The sequence below is a fragment of the Pinus tabuliformis genome, chromosome 9 (genome assembly GCF_031772625.1).
Source record: "Pinus tabuliformis cultivar Carrire ecotype Pingquan chromosome 9, CPIR1, whole genome shotgun sequence".
NCBI lineage: Eukaryota > Viridiplantae > Streptophyta > Pinopsida > Pinales > Pinaceae > Pinus > Pinus tabuliformis.
In genome coordinates this window covers 1296989402-1297009975 of record NC_142307.1, presented here as the reverse complement: position 1 = coordinate 1297009975, position 20574 = coordinate 1296989402, and positions in this window count along the sequence as shown.

The following is a 20574-nucleotide window of genomic DNA, read 5'->3' as shown; positions in this document are numbered from 1 at the left end:
TCAGGAGTCTGCAAAAAAACCAACTTCCTCAGATCATATCTCCGCAAATTTCACGCGAAAAGATCTGAAATTCGGACCCAAGGTTCAGCGCGATTTCTTCTCAAATGGGTTTTTTTTGCGACTTCTGAAACGTCACAAAAAAAAAGTTATAGCGAAAATGCCATGATGACCTGTTTGGAGCAGCGAAACCCTAGAATCCAAAGCTCTGATACCAAATGTTATGAAACCAGCTCAAGAAAAGATAGAAAAGAAAGATCAACGCCTTAGAATTCAGCCTCTTCGAGGGGGCAACCTCCTTTACATTACATAAATGAACAATTCTTGGATGATACAAATGAAAAGACCTCCTTTCTATATATAAGAGTCTAAGGGGTCATAACATAATCAGAGCCGACATAACAATAATGATGTAAGGGCACAATAATAACAATAGTGGGCTTCTATGGGGGCACAACAGTAACAATATGGGCACTACATGGGTACATGAATATAATAAGTGGGTTATACTAATAACAATAAGGGGTTACACTAGTAGTATAGGGGCCTAACAGACTTTATCTCAAGCTATTGTTAACTATCCCACATATGAAAAGGAGTTGTATGCCTTGGTTCAAAGTGTCAATAAATCGAAACATTACTTGATAGGTAATGAGACTATGATACATACAAACCATCAACCCTTACAGTACCTCCAGTCATGGACCAAGTTGCAACAAACTCATCACTTTAGGTGGATGGGATTCCTTCAACAGTTCCATTTGGTAATCAAGTACATGAAGGGTACAAGGAACAAAGTGGCAGATATGCTTTCTATATCTTCTATTTTTTCATCTTTTGTTTTGAAGAATGTTTGTTTATCACATGATATCTATGTTGAACAATATGTTACTGATGAAGATTTTAAAGATTGTTATTAGATGCTAACCCATGGATCATAGGTGGAGAACTATCATTTGCAGGGCAAGTTGCTTTACCATCTTGGAATTTTTTTCATTCCTATAAGTGAAAGAGTCCATGTAATTCAAGAAGCTCACACCTCTCCTGTGTTTGGGCATTTTAGGGTAGAAAAAACTATGGCTCATTTGTAGAGGTTTTGTTACTAGCCTCAGAAGAAGAAAATTGTAACCAAGTATGTAAAGGAGTGTGTTATGTGCTCTACTTGTAACCTCACTGATAGAAAATTGGGACTGTACACACCACTTCTTGTTCCTTCTCATTATTGGGAGAGTAACTCCATGGATTTTTTAGCGGAGTTGCCTTTGTAAAAAAGGGTTCAAGACTACTTGTATTTAGTAGTGGATAGGTTTAGAAATATGTGTGTCTTGATGCCATGTAAAAAGAAGATGACTACTGAGAAAACATCTCAACTTGTCTTTCAACATGTATGGGTCCATTTTGGACTACCCACATCCAATATCTTAGATTGAAATTTTGAATTCCTTAGGGAGTTTTGGACAAGTTTGTGGAGGATGATGGACACCAAGCTAAAGAGGAGTATGGATTTCCCATCCACAAATCAACAAACAAACAAAGGTTCAACAAGACAGTGGTTCATTTGCTCCGAGGGTATTGAACCAAGCATCCTAAGTTGTGGGATGAACATATACATTATGTTCAACGTGCATACAACCAATTTTTTCACTCTTCCACCCAAGTATCACCATCTGAGACATGCTTTGGGTACCTGCAAAAGTTACCTTTAGATTTGGTCATTGGGAAAATGAGGATTCCAATGAACAAAGTGATGAAGGCAGAGCTATCAAGTTCATTTAGAGGATCTAAATTATACATCAAGAAGTGTGGGAACATTTGGAGAAGAGTTAGGCATAGTATAAAGCCTGACATGGCAAGCACATGGTTGATCATCAGTTCTAGGTTGGAGATCGAGTATGGCTTCACATTAGCAAGGACATGTTGAAGGGAGAAGGAAAAAATTTGAAACCAATCAAATATGGTCCATTCACCATCTTAGAAAATATTGGGACAAATTCCTACCACCTTGACTACCAGCTTATATGAAAATGTATTCCATAGTAAATGTAGAGAACTTGAAACTTTATGAACCTCCCATGATCATGGATCTAGAGGAGAGTGGTCGAGTTCTATTAATGGATGATTTCACTCCAGAGTACTTATACAAGTTGCCCGAAGACATCATCCTAGACAATATTAACAAGAATTCACAATGGGGAGATGTGGAGTACGTTCGAGTGGGTTTCAAAGGAATTCATCCCAACAAGGCATGATGGGTTGAAAAGGAGAAAGTGGGAGAAATTCCATCACCTACTATTGATTGATAAAGATTTTAGAGGCCCAAAAGCTTCTCAGTGAGGATAATTGATCCAAGAGGATCCAAAAAGGCTCAAAATTTGAAGTCCTAAAATCTCATCAAAACTGGCACCAAGTCATATAACTTTTCAAGACAATTCCAATGATACCTCAAACTGAGTCTGTATGACAAAGTTATGCTCATCTAAAGTTTTTGGCAAAAAGTAAAATTTAGCACTGATAGTGCCATGTGATACCATCCATAGAGAACCATGTGGCACCAACTAGATGGTGCAACGCGTCACTCATAGATGCGTCATGTGGCATGGCAGGGCATCCTAGTGGCACTTGACATGGTAGGACAAGGAGGTTGATTGTTAATTTAGATGGAATAATCGATAGGTGCCACATATCCCAATCACTAAGCGCCACATGGCACCCCACGATTGGGCAGGCCAACTTGGAACATACCAAAGTTAGTGTAGGGGTTAAGTTGGCGACATCATTTATTTTGGTACCATTAGTGCTAAAACTTACGACGGTTGAAATGATTGGCTAATATATATATATATATATATATATATATATATATAGTTTGTCAAACAATATAACATATATATAATTCCAACACCAAAAATGCGGGGTCCCGCGAGTTTGACCCCAGGACGCTCGCTAAACCGTAATTCTTAACATCCATATGCCAACCATATGCCCCAAGTGGAAGGCTTTCATAAGTCTGTTCCATGATTAATATTTAAACCCATATATGCATTCAGTTGGGCACCTATAACGAAAAGGATAGAGGTAAGGCCGAATTGAATCTTAACGCGCAGACCGAGAGGGGACCTGTATCTAGATGGGCACTGTTTTCAAGGAAGATTCCCAAATTATATTCTAAGGGAATATTATTATTATATTATAATCTTTTGTGGCACAAAATTTGAGGAGGTGACAGTTCCAAAACCTTATGAAGTTTATACTTAGTTTTCTCGAAATTTAGCAAAGAATCTTTTGGTGTAGTCAGAATTGAGATCTGAGCAATATATTTTTTGGGTCATCCCTAGAAGTGAGGTATTGCCATGTATTTGTCATTATTTTGTTGAGATAATATAGAGGCCTCTCCACTTTGAAGCTAAGCCCAGAGACATAGCTCACACATTGTGAGTGAACTCCATTAACAAATCTTGGTGCATTGTCTATATTGCCTTTTTTGTGTTGCTTCTTCATGGATGTTGCATTTATGGTATTTCATTCTCTTTAAGCAATTATGTTTAACATAACCAAAGGAAAGATCTTAGATCATATATGGGAGATATGGTGCAACATTAATGCTCAAGGGAGTTTTATTTCACTTTCTTAATGATTAGTGATGCATTATAGAGGCCCAAAGAGGCAAAATTTGGTGAAAACACCCAAATTTGGCCAAAAAATGACCTTCTAGAGATGAGAAGATAAAAAAGGGAGAACTATGAATCTTGTGAAGAGGAAAAGGAGACTCTATGTTCCATAATTGATAAAAAAAAATGCAGCACCATGTCTCCGGATAGAGGATTTACACTGTGCTATAGTGACTAAAATAGGCTAAATTTGGTGAAAAACCACAAAATTTTGACTGAAGGAGGCTCTATATTATTACACTAGTGACTAATCTAGTGCCATAGAGCTCAGGGTAAGGTATGGGGGACTGTTTATTTCATCCTTGATCATTATTAGAGCATTATATCACTAGCTAAGTGACTAACACAACACTATAGAGCTTGGAGGAGGCCAAATTTGGTTAAACCAAAAAAATGTTCCCTAAGGAAAACCTTATGTCGCTACACTAATGTATAAGTCATCACTATAGCACTGGGAAGAGGCTTACTGCTATGACATAAAAAGTATAAGTACTAAATTTTTTATTAGAGACTCAAATTTAAGTTTTTTCCCTAGGATTGCCTCAATCAACTAGGAGGAGGAAGGTATCTTTATGTTGATGGTTTCGCTGATAAATCTTAATCAAACTCACAAGTACTACTCTATTTTTTGAAGCTATTAAAGGGTTAATCATGCTCTCAATCTGCAAATAGGTTTCGCAGGGTGACTTATGCACTTGGTGAAAAGGTGGTTCCCTACAATTCCCTCCAAGCACAAGGCATTGAGAGGGATTGAGGGGAGGTTGTTGGAGGAGTCACAACAAATTTGTTTGGAGGTTTTCTTTAAAGAATTAGTGAATAGATCTACAGTTGAAATTGTGTTCATTTATTAATATATTTTATATGCTAGTTAATGCTATCATAATAGTTCAATCCCAATAAGCATGATCATTCATGAGCACTTGGTGAAAAGAAACTATTTTGGATCACCAAATATTAATAAGTACAAAAATAGAGAGAAAATCAAATTAAAAAAAAATCAATGAAATTTAATGAGAAAGTGCAAAGATGAACATATTTGGAGTTTAAATGAACTAAATTGTTCAAACTAAGTTTCAGTGACAATTAATTGAAAGTCAAACTTTGACTAGTAATTAATAACAAGTCAAATTTAAACAAAGTTACCAACTTAATGAGAACTGTACCGAGTTCTCGTTTTTTTAGAGGTAAAAAAAAAACATGATTTTCTTGCTGATTTTGAAAAGTGTTGATGCAACATCAACCTTTTTTTTGGAGCATATTTTTGATGCTTTAGATTTTCTTGTGTATTTAGTATGAACAATTTTTAAATGTTGGTGATTTTCATGGCATTTTTTATAAGTGTTGATGCAACATTACTCCTTTTATTTTTGGGGCTTATTTCTGACACTTTAAATTTTCTTCTGTATTAAGTATGGATAATTTTTTTTAAATGTTGGTGATTTCCATACTCATTTTGAAAAACATTGATGCAACATCAACATTTTTTTTGGGAGGCATGTTTTTGACACTTCAAATTTTCTTATGTCTTAAGCATACATATTTTTTTTAAACGATGTTTATTTAACCATTTTTCAAGTTACCTTCTTTATCTTCTTCTTTCCTGAGATGTTTGTTTTTTAAGGGTTTTTCAAGTTTGTGTTTTTGGTTTTTATTTGCAATATTTTTTCGTAATGAAATCTTCAATTTTTTTGGCAAAGTTTAAAAAAATAATAAAATTAATATTTTGAAGTTAACATTTTCTATATATTTATGTATTGTTAATTAATACTTAATACACATAAAACATTGTCACTAACAAAAAAAATAAACACTTGACAAAAGAATACACATTTCGAGGCCTTTTTGCTAAAAATGACATGTCAAATAAAATATTTTTATGGAAAATTTTGAAAAAAAATGAAAAATAACAAATTTATGAAATTTTTGTCCAAATATGATAACGGTTGAAATTTTCTTTAAAAAAAATAACGATTCATATATAATTGTTAATAAAAATAAATAAATAAATAAATAAAATGTTAAAAAAGGAGTTTAAAACAACTTTAAGCAAAAAATATAAAAATGACAAAATAAAAATAAAATGTTTAAAATAAACATTAAAACAAACAAAAATAAAAAATAAAAACATTTAAAACAAAATTTGGAAATATATATAACAAAAGTGGAATAAAATTACATAAAAAAAATTAAAATATTATAAATTAGTTAAAATCAAAATTTATTTATTTTTAAAAAAATGGAATTAGAAAAAAAATGAAAAAATAAAATATTTTTTGAATTTAGACTTATGTGATCCATAATATTTATGACAACATCTTTCGGTAAAAATCATGTAGGAGGCAATCTCTTTGACGCATTTCAAACCACCCTGTGTGGCTCATCTTTAGGGCAAGATGAGGAACGAGATTTAGGCAATATAATCAATAGATGAAGAGAGAAGCTAACTAACAGTTAGAATATAACAACTAATTTGACTTATAGCCGTTATTAATAATTTTTGATATTAAGATTTGACCACAAAAGAGAAAAGGTACCAAACTAAATATATTTAAGAAACAATTATTATTAAAATTGAATTCTTGAATAAATAATATTATTAAAATAAATTTTATTAATATTTCAAATCAAATCCATTTTTTAATAAAAGTTATTAAACCAAAAAAGATATACTATTATAGGCAATACTATTATTAACAATTAGTATTATAATAAATAATAATATTATAAACAATATTGTTAAATTCGTATAAATAAATTTTATTCTTCCAAATAATTATTAATATTATTACTAAGAAATAATATTATAAAAAATATTGTTAAATTAGTATTAATAATTTTTTATTCTTACAAATAATTTTATAATCAGATAGAATTAAATAATAATAATAATAAATAATTGAAAATGAAAATAAATAAAAAGAAAAAACCTTAGGAAGATTAGAGCAGGGATCCAACACCTGCTGGTACTCCAACCATTGCCTCTATTCAGATTAATGAGCCTCTTTTCAATTTTTAAGGCCTCTCTAAATTTACAATGATGGAAATGGTCAATCCTGGCAATGACCCTAGTCTCTTCTATGCAAATGTGATGATTGGTCTTTTCTGCATGTTCTGCCAAAGCGGAGGAGCGAGACCTTCCATGTTTGATGTTCGCAACATGCTCACAAATCCTTTGATTTATTGATCAACTAGTCTCACCAATATAAGGAGTCCCACAAGAACAAGGAATGATGTAAACACCCTTCCCATCCTTGGGGTTAACCGAGTCCTTAACAGAACAAAGAGAACTCTGAATAGTGCTAAGGGGCCTAAATGTTGAAGGAATCTTATGCTTTTTCAAGATCCTTGCGATTTTATCTGTGGTCCCCTGAATAAAAGGAAGATGAACTCTGGAAAACCAATCCTTGGGATCAATCTTATTCTTAGGACCTTTTTCAGCATTAAGGAAAGTTGTAAGACCCCGGTACCTGCTATAACCATTCCTATTAAAAAATTTAAGGAGGTGGGTTTTTTCATCTTCGAGGTGATTTTCATCTGAAACTCGCAACGCTCGAGTGGCTAAGGTGTTGAGTACACCTAGTTTTTGAGTAAGTAAATTATGAGAACTAGCATGAAGATATTGCTCTGTGTGAGTTTTCTTCCGAAAAACCTGATGAGAGAAAGAACCGTCATCCTTTTTTGAAATAAGAACGTCAAGAAAAGGCAGGCTGCCATCAACTTCAAATTCCATAGTGAACTTTATGGAACTCGATTGATTATTAAGATGATGGTAAAACAACTCCAACTTTTCTTTACCATGAGACCAAATGACGCAAGTGTCATCCACAAATCTTTTCCAAAGCTTGGGTTGAAATAGAGGAGATGAAAAGGCCTTGGATTCAAATTCCTCCATGAAGAGATTGGCCACAACAGGGGAAAGGGGTGAACCCATGGCAACACCACAAGTTTGTTCATAAAACTCACCTTCGAAACTAAAGAAAGTAGAGGTGAGACAAATTTTAACTAAAAAAGCAGTATCAGGATCTGTAATGCGATTGATGACTTCAATGGCCTCATTAATAGGGATATTAGTGAATAAAGGGACCACATCGAAACTCACCAGCTTATCATTCAGATCAATTATAATACCCTTTAAATCATTAACAAATGAATACAAATATTTAACAAAGGACTTAGTTCGGCCAACGAGAGGTTTGAGTTTATTAGCAAGATATTTTGCGAGAAGATAAGTCGGCCCTCCTATAGTGTTGACTATGGGGCGTAGGGACCCCCCTTCCTTATGGATCTCAGGGAGACCATAAATCCTAGGAGTGAGAGGGCTTCTCTCAATAAACTTCTTCTTCTTCTAGCAATAGGGTGGTTAATCTTTCTAAATTCTCTTTTGATCCTCAAGTTTTTAGGCTTTTGGAGAAGGGTTTAAACTTTGCCTTAGCTCTGAGAAAAATCCCTGTGCATGATTTTATTTGTGATATTGAATTCGGGATAAGGGATTTACCGAATGCTACTAAAGATAATATTAGAAAAGATCGTGCGGTTATCCTGAGAAAGGATAAACCCCCTAAGAACAACCTTAACAAACTTGAGTTTGAAGCTCTCAAAGCCTTGAACAATAACAAGGAGATAGTTGTTCTAAAATCTTACAAAGGGGGGGCGACTGTTATCCTTAACAAGGAGGATTACCGAGAAAAAATGTTAGATCACCTGTGTAATAGTGGGAACTACAAAAATATTGTTAAGAATCCCTTAAAAAATATTTCAAAAACAATTGCTATAGCCATAAAATCTAGTAGCATTGTTATCTCCCTTAGTAAGAAGCTTATTGAGAGCAACCCTCTCACTCCTAGGATTTATGGTCTCCCCAAGATCCATAAGGAAGGACCCCCCCTGTGCCCCATAGTCAACACTATAGAAGGGCCGAGTTATCTTCTTGCAAAATATATTTCTAATAAGCTCAAACCTCTCGTTGGCCAAACTGAGCCCTTTGTTAAAGATTCATCTTCGTTTGTTAACGAGTCATAGGGTATAAGAATTGATCCGAATGATAAGCTGGTGAGTTTCGATGTGGTCTCTTTATTCACTAATATCCCTATTAATGAGGCCATTGAAGTCATCAATCACATTATGAATCCTGATACTGCTTTTTTAGTTAAAATTTGTCTCACCTCTACTTTCTTTAGTTTCGAAGGTGAGTTTTACGAAAAACCGTATGGTGTTGCCATGGGTTCACCCCTTTCCCTTGTTGTGGCTAATATCTTCATGGAGGAATTTGAATCCAAGGCATTTTCATCTACTTTATTCCAACCCAAGATTTGGAAAAGGTTTGTGGATGACACTTGCGTCATCTAGTCTCATGGTAAAGAAATGTTTGAGCTATTTTACCATCATCTTAACAATCAATCAAGTTTGATAAAGTTCACTATGGAATTTGAAGTTTATGGAAACCTGCCTTTTCTTGACGTTCTTATTTCAAGAAAGGATGACAATTCTTTCTCTCATTAGGTTTTTTGGAAGAAAACTCACACAGAGCAATACCTTCATGCTAGTTCCCATCATTTCCCTACTAAAAAACTAGGTGTACTCAACACCTTAGCCACTTGGGCATTACGAATTTATGATGAAAATCACCTAGAAGATGTAAAAACCCACCTCCTTAAGGTTTTTAATAGGAATGGTTATAGCAGGTCCCAGGGTATTATAGCTTTCCTTAATGCTAAGAAAGGTCCTAAGAATAAGATTGATCACAAGGATCGGTTTTCCAGAGTTCATCTTCCTTTTATTCAAGGGACCATGGATAAAATCGCAAGGACCTTGAAAAAACATAAGATTCTGTTAGTGTCAGTCTTTGCAGCCTTCCTCCAGTGATCAAATATGTTCTTACAAAGTGGTCTCAGGCTGTCAAGGTCAAATTTTATCATTTCAGTGAGTCTTCAAGTAAAATTTGGTCACTAGGCATTAGGTCTAGGGTTTGCTTTCACTCCGGTAAAAGTTGTCCAAATTTCAGTCCATGTCACCGTTCAGCTGAGTGTACCATCATTCAGATGGTTTTCATTATCATGTCAAGTTCCACTGGGTCATTTCACACCTTGTTCATGCTTCAGTTGCGCCTAGGTAAGGTCATTTCCCTCTCCTAGGGTTTTGAAGGCAATTTCTCTTGGACAGTCAAATCATCAGCAAAAATTGTATCCTGAAGTTCATACACCTTCCCCTATCCTTAAAGCACCTTATCAAACACTTCCCATCACTAAGATCCCCCAAATTCCTCATTTTCGCACAAACCCTAGTTTCTTGCTACAACCTGGCAATTTTCCAAGTTGGACCTGTTTTTTGCCTTTTTGGACCCCTTCCCCTCACTCAATCTTTGAAATTACACTTTCCCCTACTTCTTAACATCCATCCCTACTTCCAAGAATTTTCCCAAGAATTTAGAAGCCGCTTATCCCCTTCATTTCGCTTCATTTCAACAAATTCCTTGTTCCACACATCGGGATAGGTTTCACTCAAATGATGTTTATGAGCAATAAAAGATGCATTTTTGAAAACTGAGAGATTTTTTTGTCCACAACATGCCAAGGAAGAAAAACCTCCTTCACTTTTTACACAGGTGTCATGGTTTTAGAGAAATGTCAAAAATACAATCGCCTCGGGAAAATTGATGCACCTCTGAAGTGACCTTGGGAAAATCAAGTTTTCTCCTAGCTAGGTTGGCCAAATGACTTTCTTGATGCGTCAAATGATAGCTAGACATAAAGAGATTTCCAATGAGCTATCATGAGCTCAATTTGGAGTTGAGGAAGGCATTCAAAAGTTGATTGTAACAGCACTCTGCCTTTAGGCAGCCTCATTTGGCACATTTTGACAAGTCTTTGGAGATTTGATTTTTGACAGGGCAAATGAACTTCAAATTGAAAAATTCTAGTTGGATTGGAAAGTAGACTCAAATACCTTTCCAACAAGCTATCCTGTTCCCAATTTGGACACCGATAAGACCTCCAAAAGTCACTTGGAAAAGAGCGTGACGCACATAGAGAGCGCGGCGCACTGGGAGAAATTTTCCAGTGTAAATTTACACTGGCGCGGCGCACATGGGAGGTGCGGCACACAGGGCTAAAAGGTCTGAATTTCATTGAAATTTTCCTCCAAATTTCCAGGTAGGGTCTAAATCATGGCTTTCTCATCAATTTTTATGGATGATATGGTGGTTCTTGGCTATGTTCAATTGCCACAAAACTCATAAGACCAACCACTCAAAAAACACCAAGAAACCATCTTGCTAGGGTTGTGTAACAGTGTTATTGCTGCCAAGGCTTATTTTTCCTACCCTACCCCTATTCCTTATTCCCCTATGCCATTTTTCCTACTATCACTACCCTAACACTACCAAACTCATATTCCCTTACCCCTCCTCCTATTACTCAATACAAACCCTAAAACCCTACCCTATCAAAAATACCCAAACCCCCTACATGTCCCTAAGCAGAATTCTCCCTATAACCCCTGTTCCCATTATATTATCCCCCCCGAATATTCCCTTGTTTCATTGTCCCCTTGGTGGCAGATTATCAAAACAACCTAACTTTCACCATCATCAAAAGGGCAGCCTAAATTCAGTTTATAAACAACAATCATGGCATCCGAGGTTTCATCAGAGTATGAGGTGGAGACCCACAGTGATACAGCTTCAGGAGAACAGGCCCCCAGGAGACATCACAGGAGTGGAAAACATGTTAGAGATGAGCCAAACACCCTCACTGAATTGCAGGCATGCCCTCTTGCTATGTCATGTTTCCAGCACCTAGCATGTTTTGAATTTTGTCAAAGGGTGGCTAATGTCAGAGTTCATCATGATTTGGCCTGTCTTTTTGTGCTTCACCTACATGGAGGTCAGTCTATCTTGGCCGGGGTCACCTTCACATTGACACCCGAAACTATCTCAGTGGCAACAGGCATACCAGATGTTGGAGAACAGTGGCATAAGAAAAAGAAGGTGGATAGGCATCACTATGAGCTTTACATTAAGGCCAAATTCTTGAGTCAGCTCACAAGAGTCTTTCCATTCAGATATTTGAAAGATGAGTATGCTCCACTCATGAAATTGATCATGAAGTACTTTAGTTGTGAGGTATGAGTGCAAAGGCCCGGATAAAGAGCTTGAAGGCGAAATTGAGGAAAGCAACAAGAAAAGCAAAAGAGGCAAAAGAGAAAGATCGACTTCGAATCTTGGCTGAGGCTTCCTTGGCTCATCATAACACCCCATAGAGAACCTCCAGCCCAAATTTCAAGAAATTTGGGGAATTTTTGGTCACATGACAAATTTTTGGGCAAAACACGGTTTTTCTCCCTGTGGCGCGACGCTAAAAATTTAGAGCTCCAAATGAGGAATGGTTTGCATTTTTGGATTTAGCATGGAAAATCATGACTACTGGTGCCCGGACAAGAAATTTGGGAAAATCTAAGTCTCCAGGAGGTCAAAAACACCCAAACAATGGCCTCTCTGCCCCTTTTTTGACACACAGGAAGCATTCTTGGGAGAATGAAGATTTGGAGGGGCAAATGAGCACCAAATTCAGAAATTCCAATTGGGTTAGAAATTAGACAGGACAAGCTTTCCAACAAGCCCACTTGGGCACATTTTGGACACATGAAAGTGCCCCAAAATAGGCCCCAAAGTAGTGCGGCGCATAGAGAAAATGGCGCGGTGCACAGAGGAAAAATTGCCAAATTTGCTTCCGTTTCGCGAAATTTCGATTCGCGACTTCTCCAAGTGGGCCCGCTCATCTACACTTTGGTTTTTTGGCACCAAAGGCGGCATTTAAATCATTTTCTTTCCAGATGGACTTCTATCCAAGTGGCGAAGGAAGGCAAACGGTTACCCAAGCCAAATGTCATGTTTGTAGCACTACACCTGTAGCTGATGGTTGGCTCTTCATCTCCATTTTGTAATGATTCGAGTAACTCCCCAACCCTTGGGCGTTCTATCTCTTCATGGCACATTCTATATATTGTATGTAAGCTATTTTCAAAGAGTTGGTTGGTTTGTAACTTCTGGGAGACTGTGGGAAAGAAACTCTGTTTCTTCACTGTGTATTTTTGACAGAGAATTAATGAAAGGCAGCAGCTCTGTTTCATGAGATTCTTGTGGTTGTGAGTGTAGCAAATGTGTCTCTTATGTTTTCATATGTATTTCTTTATGTTTCATAATTCAATTCATGTTCATTTCCAGTGAAATTTTCTGAGTGAGATTAGGTAGAATTCAATTTTATTGCTCTGCCTGTGGGAAAATTTCATGTTCAGTGTTCTTCTTCTGTTGAAAAGGATTCATGTTCCTATGCCCTTTTCACACTCCTCAACAATCTCTCCATTCCGCGTTATTCCAAACTAAATTGCTACACTTTTCGCCTGCCTTGCCTCACGAAGTAATCTGTGCCTTTGTATTAAATTCTCTGTTCTTTGTTGACCGTTGGTCCCATACCATCCCAGAAGCTCGGTCATTCATAAAAATTGTTTCTTGTATCCATATTCACTTACTAGCCTAAGATAAATATTTCACTGTAAGTCATCTCAGATCGTTTCGATTATCCATTCACTGAGCGTGACTCGAATAGAGCCCTCTCATGTTCTGGTAAGGCTAGCTACCAGACTGAGCGTGGTTTGTGGTTACCCTGATTTTGCCTTCCTTCAGTGTAGGGCAGATTTAGGTGCTAACAGATTCCTTCAACATTTAAGTGCCTTAGCACTATTTGGAGTTCTATTCATTCTATTAAGGACCCGGTTAATGTAGAAAATACTTTAGATTCACAAGCTCATACAATTTACTAAAGTACAAGACAAGAATCTACTTCTACTTTCAACCAGCAGAAGCCAATAGATCGATGGAAAAAAATATGAAAAAGAAGAAGATAAATCAATGTTACATAACACAAGATGTATCTAGGGAAATCCACTGCTCAAAACCCCACTATCTGTATTCCATATATCAAAAATATGAGTGAAGATACAATGTTTTTTCTCACTAGAATAATTCCGCACAAGTATGCTAAACTCTCTCAATTCATAAACTAGCTCTTGGCCAACACTTAACCAATTCTGTAACTCTCCAAGCTCCTGATCTCTTGCGTAATTCCTAGCATGAATAGCCCATATTTAAAGAGAATTCATGCTTCCAAAACTGCGCAATCCAAACATAGGATCAATCTTTGAAGCATGCATGATATTTACACTCCAGTAAGTAATACCACTGATAATACATTGTCCCTGCACTCTAGTCTCAACTAGGTCTTTCTCAGAATCTACATGCATGAGTTTCTCATGAGGGAATCTTCAGTTAACTGGAGTAGCACTAGTGGATGCACTAGTGCACCAACTGACTGTCAGTTCTCTACTAGTTCTAAAAACAATTTAGAACTAATTTAACTGAACTTAACTCAGTAAACTAAGTGATCTAATTTCCAACTCAATTTAAATTCGTACTGGACCCCTAAAATTTAGGGAGAACATATACTTGACTTCATAAAGACTTCCAACTCGAAATTCCTAAGCTAATTAAGTTAATTAAACTTAATTAATTATTGTTGCTATGAGAACAAAATTTGATTTTAATTCTCAGTTTAATTCAAAGAAAAATTAAATTGGAATTTCTTGTTGTCATTTCTCAACAGTTAAGCCCAAGGATGGGAAGGGTGTTTATTGAGAAATGCAATAAGAAATTCCAGTTTAATTTGTCCTTGAATTAAAATAGAATTCTTTTCTCATAGCAATTTGAAAATAATTAATTAAGTTTAATTAACTTAATTGATTTAGGAAATTCGAATTGGAAGTCTTTTAGAAGACATGTATATGTTCTCCCTAACTTATATGAGTTAAGGATGAGTTATGAATGAGTTGTAATTAGTTAACTTAGTTTATTGAGTTAAGTCCAGTTAAATTATTTCCAATCAGTTTCAGGAACTAATAGTGAGTAAACAGTCAGCTGGGACACTAGTGACCTAATTAGTGCTACTCTAGTTAACTAAAGATTCCACCATCAGAAACTCATGCATGTTGATTCTGAGAAAGACCTAGTTGAGACTAGAGTGCATGGACAATGTAGTATTTGTTTTATATTTTTCTGAGTTTCATTGATAGTGCATGCATTCAGGAACTGATCCTTGAGGGATTGCGCTTTTTTTAGAGGCTATATTTCCCTTTAAATACAAGCTACCCTTAATAGGAATTACACATTGGAATAGAGACTTGGAGAGCTTGTGAAGAGGCTAAGATTTGGCCTTGATCTTGCTTATGAGTTGGAGATTGAATTTGCTGAGTGCTAGAATTGTTCTAGAGAGAACAAGCGTTGTAATTTCATCTTGATTTTCCTGATTAATACAAAACAAATAGTGGGGTTTTGAGTTGTGGCTTTCCCCGGATAATTATTGTGTTATCTGCTTTTGGTTCTCTTCCTCTATTGATTATTGTTTTCTCGATGTTTATGGGCTTCCGATGTAAAGAGTATAAGTAGATTCTTGTCTCTTGTTTTAGTAGATTACATGAGCTTGTGAATCTACAAGATTTTCTACATGGTATCGGAGCAAGATTGTTTTTTGGGCCGAGAGTTTGTAGAGAAGTTCTGAGAATTTTTGTGCAAAATTTTTAGAAACAAATTGCAGATTTGGATTCCTTGGGAAAAGATACCCAAATTCAAAAAAAAAATCGGCTAAATTAGAGTTCGGATGAGGGAGATATCGTTGATTTAAAATCAGCTCTCTAGAGGAGATTTCGAAGTTTTGAGTTTCTGGGTTACAGGTGAAAGTCGAATTTGCATACATACTTCAGGATCGATAGATGGAATTCCATAGGTTGAGGCTTGAGTATGCCTTGGAAGGAAGCTTGAATTTTATGGCCTAGAGGGACAAGATGGAGGCTATGTTAGAAGATAATAGCTTGAAGGAATTCAATGATCAAGAAGTCCCCAAGCCAACAACTACGGATGCACAGAACTTGGCCGAATGGAAGAAGTGTGTGGCAAAGGAAAGGCGGATAATCCTTGAGGGAGTTCGAGACCACATTGTCTCGAGTCTCCATGGTAAGGAAACTCTGCATGCCATGTGGAAAACATTGACAGACTTGTATCAAAATAACAGTGATCAAAGGAAGTTGGCACTAAAGGTTAAACTTTGTAAAATCAAGATGGAGAAAGGTGAGATGATTCCAAAGTACTTGACCAAGTTCACTCAATGTCGGGATGAACTTGGAAGTGTTGGAATCATATTTTTTGAGGAGGATATGGTGATCCTTTCTCTTCTTGGATTCCCAAAGAGTTGGCATAGTTATCAAGACTCTGTTAATGGTCGAGAGAAGCTGCCAGATTGGGAACGACTATGGTCGGATTTGATGCAGGATGTGTAGAAATTTCACTGTATATTAAACTGATTATGCAATGTACTAAAGCAAAATACTTAATCTACTTCTACAATTAAACTTGAGGAAGCTTAATCGATTTTGAGCAAGATTAGACATAACACATATAACAGAGAAGAAGAGTCAATCACACATGAAACACAGAAGAATACTCTCGGGAAAGCCTCAGCTAAAAACCCAACTATCTGTATTATCATACACGTGGAAATATCTTAGAATTACATAAAGCTTTAGCTCACAAGCTATCCAACTCTCAGTACAATCCCTCACTATTGCTCATAGACAGAATAAACAACACATATTCCTTCCTTCAGTCCTCCAAGCCTCCTATTTCCTTGCACAGTTTCTCCTAGGTCCTCCAACTGCAACCTGTGTAATAATCACCTCACACACAACACTGACCTCTGAAATAACTACGCAATCCTAAAGGAGTTAATTCCTTCTGCATGGATGAGTTTCCTATATAGGAAAATTCCTCCAACTGATAGTATATTGTCCCTTCCTTTAATCTCAACTGGGTCTTTCTCTGAACTGACATACATGAGTTATTTATGAGAGAATATTCAGTTATCTGGAGAACACTAGTTGCATGCATGCATGCATTAACTGACTAAACTCACAATTAGTTCCTCCAACTGTTTGGAACTAATTTAACTGGACTTAACTCAGTTAACTGAGTTAACTAATTACAACTCAAATACAACTCATCATTATCTCCTTAATTAAGGGATAACTTCCTCAATCTAAGGGATAACTGTTACATGTCTTCACATAGACTTCATGTTTGATTTTATCCAACTAATTAACTCAAGATGAATTAATTAATTAATTTTCAAACAGCTGCTAAAACTAAATTCAAATTTTAATTAAGGGACTAATTAAAATTGGAATCTATCTTGAAATGCTATTTATAGCATTTCTATTTTTTTTCTATTTCCAATAGAGTTGGAGTATATCCTGAAATGCTATTTATAGCAATGCTATTTTTAGCATTTCTTGTTGCTATTTTCAACACTCCCTCTCAACAAGAAAGGCATTCAACTTGAACTCGATCTTGAACCTTTGGAATGTTCTGCATGCAACACTTCTATCAAGTTTTGTTGCTCTAGCAACTCTAGAAACACAAAAAATATCCAACTTGAATCAGAATGATGCCTTTGTCATCAAAGTATCTAACTGTTATTGCCTCTGTCGACTGAAAACTCTGCACCTCTATGCCCTTCAGTATCTGACTACTCTAGCCTCTACCACTTTGATCTCTGACTGCATCAATCACACTGATTCCTCCTGCTGCATCCGTGCTGCTGCTGGTCCTATCTCCCAGCACTGCATCCACACTACACCTCCTCTCATCATGTTGCATTGTGCTGCCCACTGCTGCACTGCAACTCAGTTACTGAGAAGTAAGTAACCGATCTCCCAATTGACCTCCCTGTTGGGCTAGAAACACCCTCTGATGCTGAAGCTCCCTCTACTGCTCCATCCGCATCCGTCTCTACCCACTCAGCCAATCCTGCTACTCCTCGTCAGGGCTCCCGTAGCAAGGTCTAATCAAAGAGGTTGGGTACCTCAAGGATCCTGCCCCTATTTCAGCCTTCTTGGGACTATCACTTCACATCGCCCCACCTCACACCTGGAGGTATGGATGCATGTGATCCCTCTGCCCACTTGGCTTGAAATTCCCCCCTACTGGAGGTCTCTGCATGAGTGGATGCCTCCACTCGATCTCCTCTCGACTTTTCCAGTTGTGGCTGCTCCACAGCTTCCTGAAGCTTCTTCACCAATTGTGGCTCCTCCATAATTGTCTGAGACTTCTTTTGGCGTTGCATGTTGAGAGGTAATGTACTCTCCTTCTCAACCACCAAGTCTCCAATAGTTGCCTTGCTCCTCAAGGCTTTGCGTGCATCTTGAACCTCAAGAGCATACAGGTTCTTGACTCGTGAACTGATATGCTTCACTTGTCCCGTGGTGATGTGTCTAAGGAAAATCTTTCCTTTACTGAAGATTACATCATAGCCTTTGTCCTCCAACATCGCGATCGATACCAAGTTCTTTTTCAGTCCTGGCACATACTTCACATCTTTCAAGGTGATGCGAGCTCCATGCTCCCTCTGAAAAGCAACCGTGCCCACTCCTGAAACACTATACTTTTCATCATTACCCATCTCTATGAGTATCTGGAGGTATTTCTCCTCCAAGGTACTGAACAAACTCTTATCGTCGGTCATGTGGAATAAGGCTCCACTATCAAGAAACAAACCACAACCCATCATCGATGAAACCATGCATGCGATGAGGGTAAAATCCAATTCGAACTGAGAGGCCAATGCCTCACCTTCAGATCCTTCCGTGGATCCCTTCTTGTATTTCTTCAATGGACAATTAGTTGCATAATGGCCCACCTCATGACAATTAAATCATCTCACTTTATATTTGTCAATATTCTTCCCTCCATGATAAGAACTCAATTTGGGATGAGAATCCTTCTCCTTCCCTTTCCTTGCCTTACTCGCTAAGGCGAAATTTTCTTCATCCTCCTTGGATGAAGAACCATCTCTAGTGCTCCTCTTGATCTCCTTCTGCATCAAATCCGACCACAGTCGTTCCCAATTTGGCAGTTTATCTCTTCCATTCACTGAGTCCTGGTAGCTATGCCAGCTCTTAGGAAGACCGAGGAGAGCAAGACTCACCATATCATCATCGGCTGTCGTGAATCCTACACTTCCAAGCTCATCTCTACAGGTGGTGAGCTTGTTTAGATATGTAGAGATCGTGTCACCCTTTTCACACTTGAATTTTTAAATCTTGTCTTTCAACGCCAGCTTTCTCTGATCACTGTTGTTCTGATATAGATCCTTCAATGTCTTCCATATTGAAAATGGTGTCTCCTTCCCATGGAGACTCGAGACAATATGGTTTCAAACTCCCTCTAAAAGAATCCTCCTCGCTCTCACCACACATTTCTTCCATTCCGCCAATTCTTGGGCATTAGCTGCTGCTAGCTTGGGGACTTCTTGATCAATGAAGTCCTTCAATCCGTTGTCCTCTAATACCGCTTCCATGTGATCCTTCCAGGATATGTAATTCGAGCTGCCATCCAGGGCATACTTGAGTCTCAAGCCACTGAACACTCGAGTCTCAAGCCATTGAACACCATTGGTGAATTTTGAGATGTGATAAGAAATCGATTCTGTACCTACAATCAAAAACTTCAAAACTTTGAACTTCTCCCTTCTTTGTATATTGTTCTCTACTTTGATCACCTTTGCTTTGATACCATGTAGAAATTTCACCGTAGATTAAACTAATTATGCAATGTACTAAAGCAAAATACTTAATCTACTTCTACAATCAAACTTGTGGAAGCTTAATTGATTTTGAGCAAGATCAAACATAACACATATAACAAAGAAGAAGATTCAGTCACACATGAAACACAGAAGAATACTCTGGGGAAAGCCTTAGCTAAAAACCTGGCTATCTATATTATCATACAGGTGGAAATATCTCAGGACTACACAAAGCTTTAGGTCACAAGTTATCCATCTCTCAGTACAATCCCTCACTGCTGCTCATAGACAGAATAGACAACACATATGCCTTCCTTCAGTCCTCCAAGCCTCCTATTTCCTTGCGCAGTTTCTCTTGGGTCCTCCAGCTGCAACCTGTGTGATAATCATCTCACACACAACACTGACCTCTGAAATAACTATGCAATCTTGAAGGAGTTAATTCCTTCTGCATGGATTAGTTTCTTATATAGGAAAATTCCTCCAACTGATAGTACACTGTCCCTTCCTTTAATCTCAACTGGGTCTTTCTCTGAACTGACATGCATGAGTTATTTATGAGAGAATATTCAGTTATCTGGAGAACACTAGTTGCATGCATGCATGCATTAACTGACTGAAGTCACAATTAGTCCCTCCAACTATTTGGAACTAATTTAATTGGACTTAACTCAGTTAATTGAGCTAACTAATTACAACTCATCCTTATCTCCTTAATTAAGGGATGACTTCCTCAATCAAAGGGATAATTGTTGCATGTCTTCACATAGACTTCATGTTTGATTTTCTCCAACTAATTAACTCAAGATGAATTAATTAATTATTTTTCAAACAGCTACTAAGACTAAATTCAATTTTTAATTCTCAATTTTAATTTAGGGACTAATTAAAATTGGAATCTATCCTGAAATGCTATTTATAGCAATGTTATTTTTAGCATTTCTATTTTTTTGCTATTTCCAACAAAGTTGGAGTATATCTTGAAATGCTATTTATAGCAATGCTATTTTTAGCATTTCTTGTTGCTATTTTCAACAGGATGAGGTCAGGAGGAACACCAGGGATGGCTCTTCATCAAAGACTGATGATGAAGAGAACTGTGCCTTAGTGATTAAGGCAAGGAAGGGGAAAGGTAAATTTTCTCATTCCAAATCAGATTATTATCGTGGAGGTAAGAAGAAGGACAAGATGAAAGTTAAATGCTTTCATTGTTACAAGATGGGTCA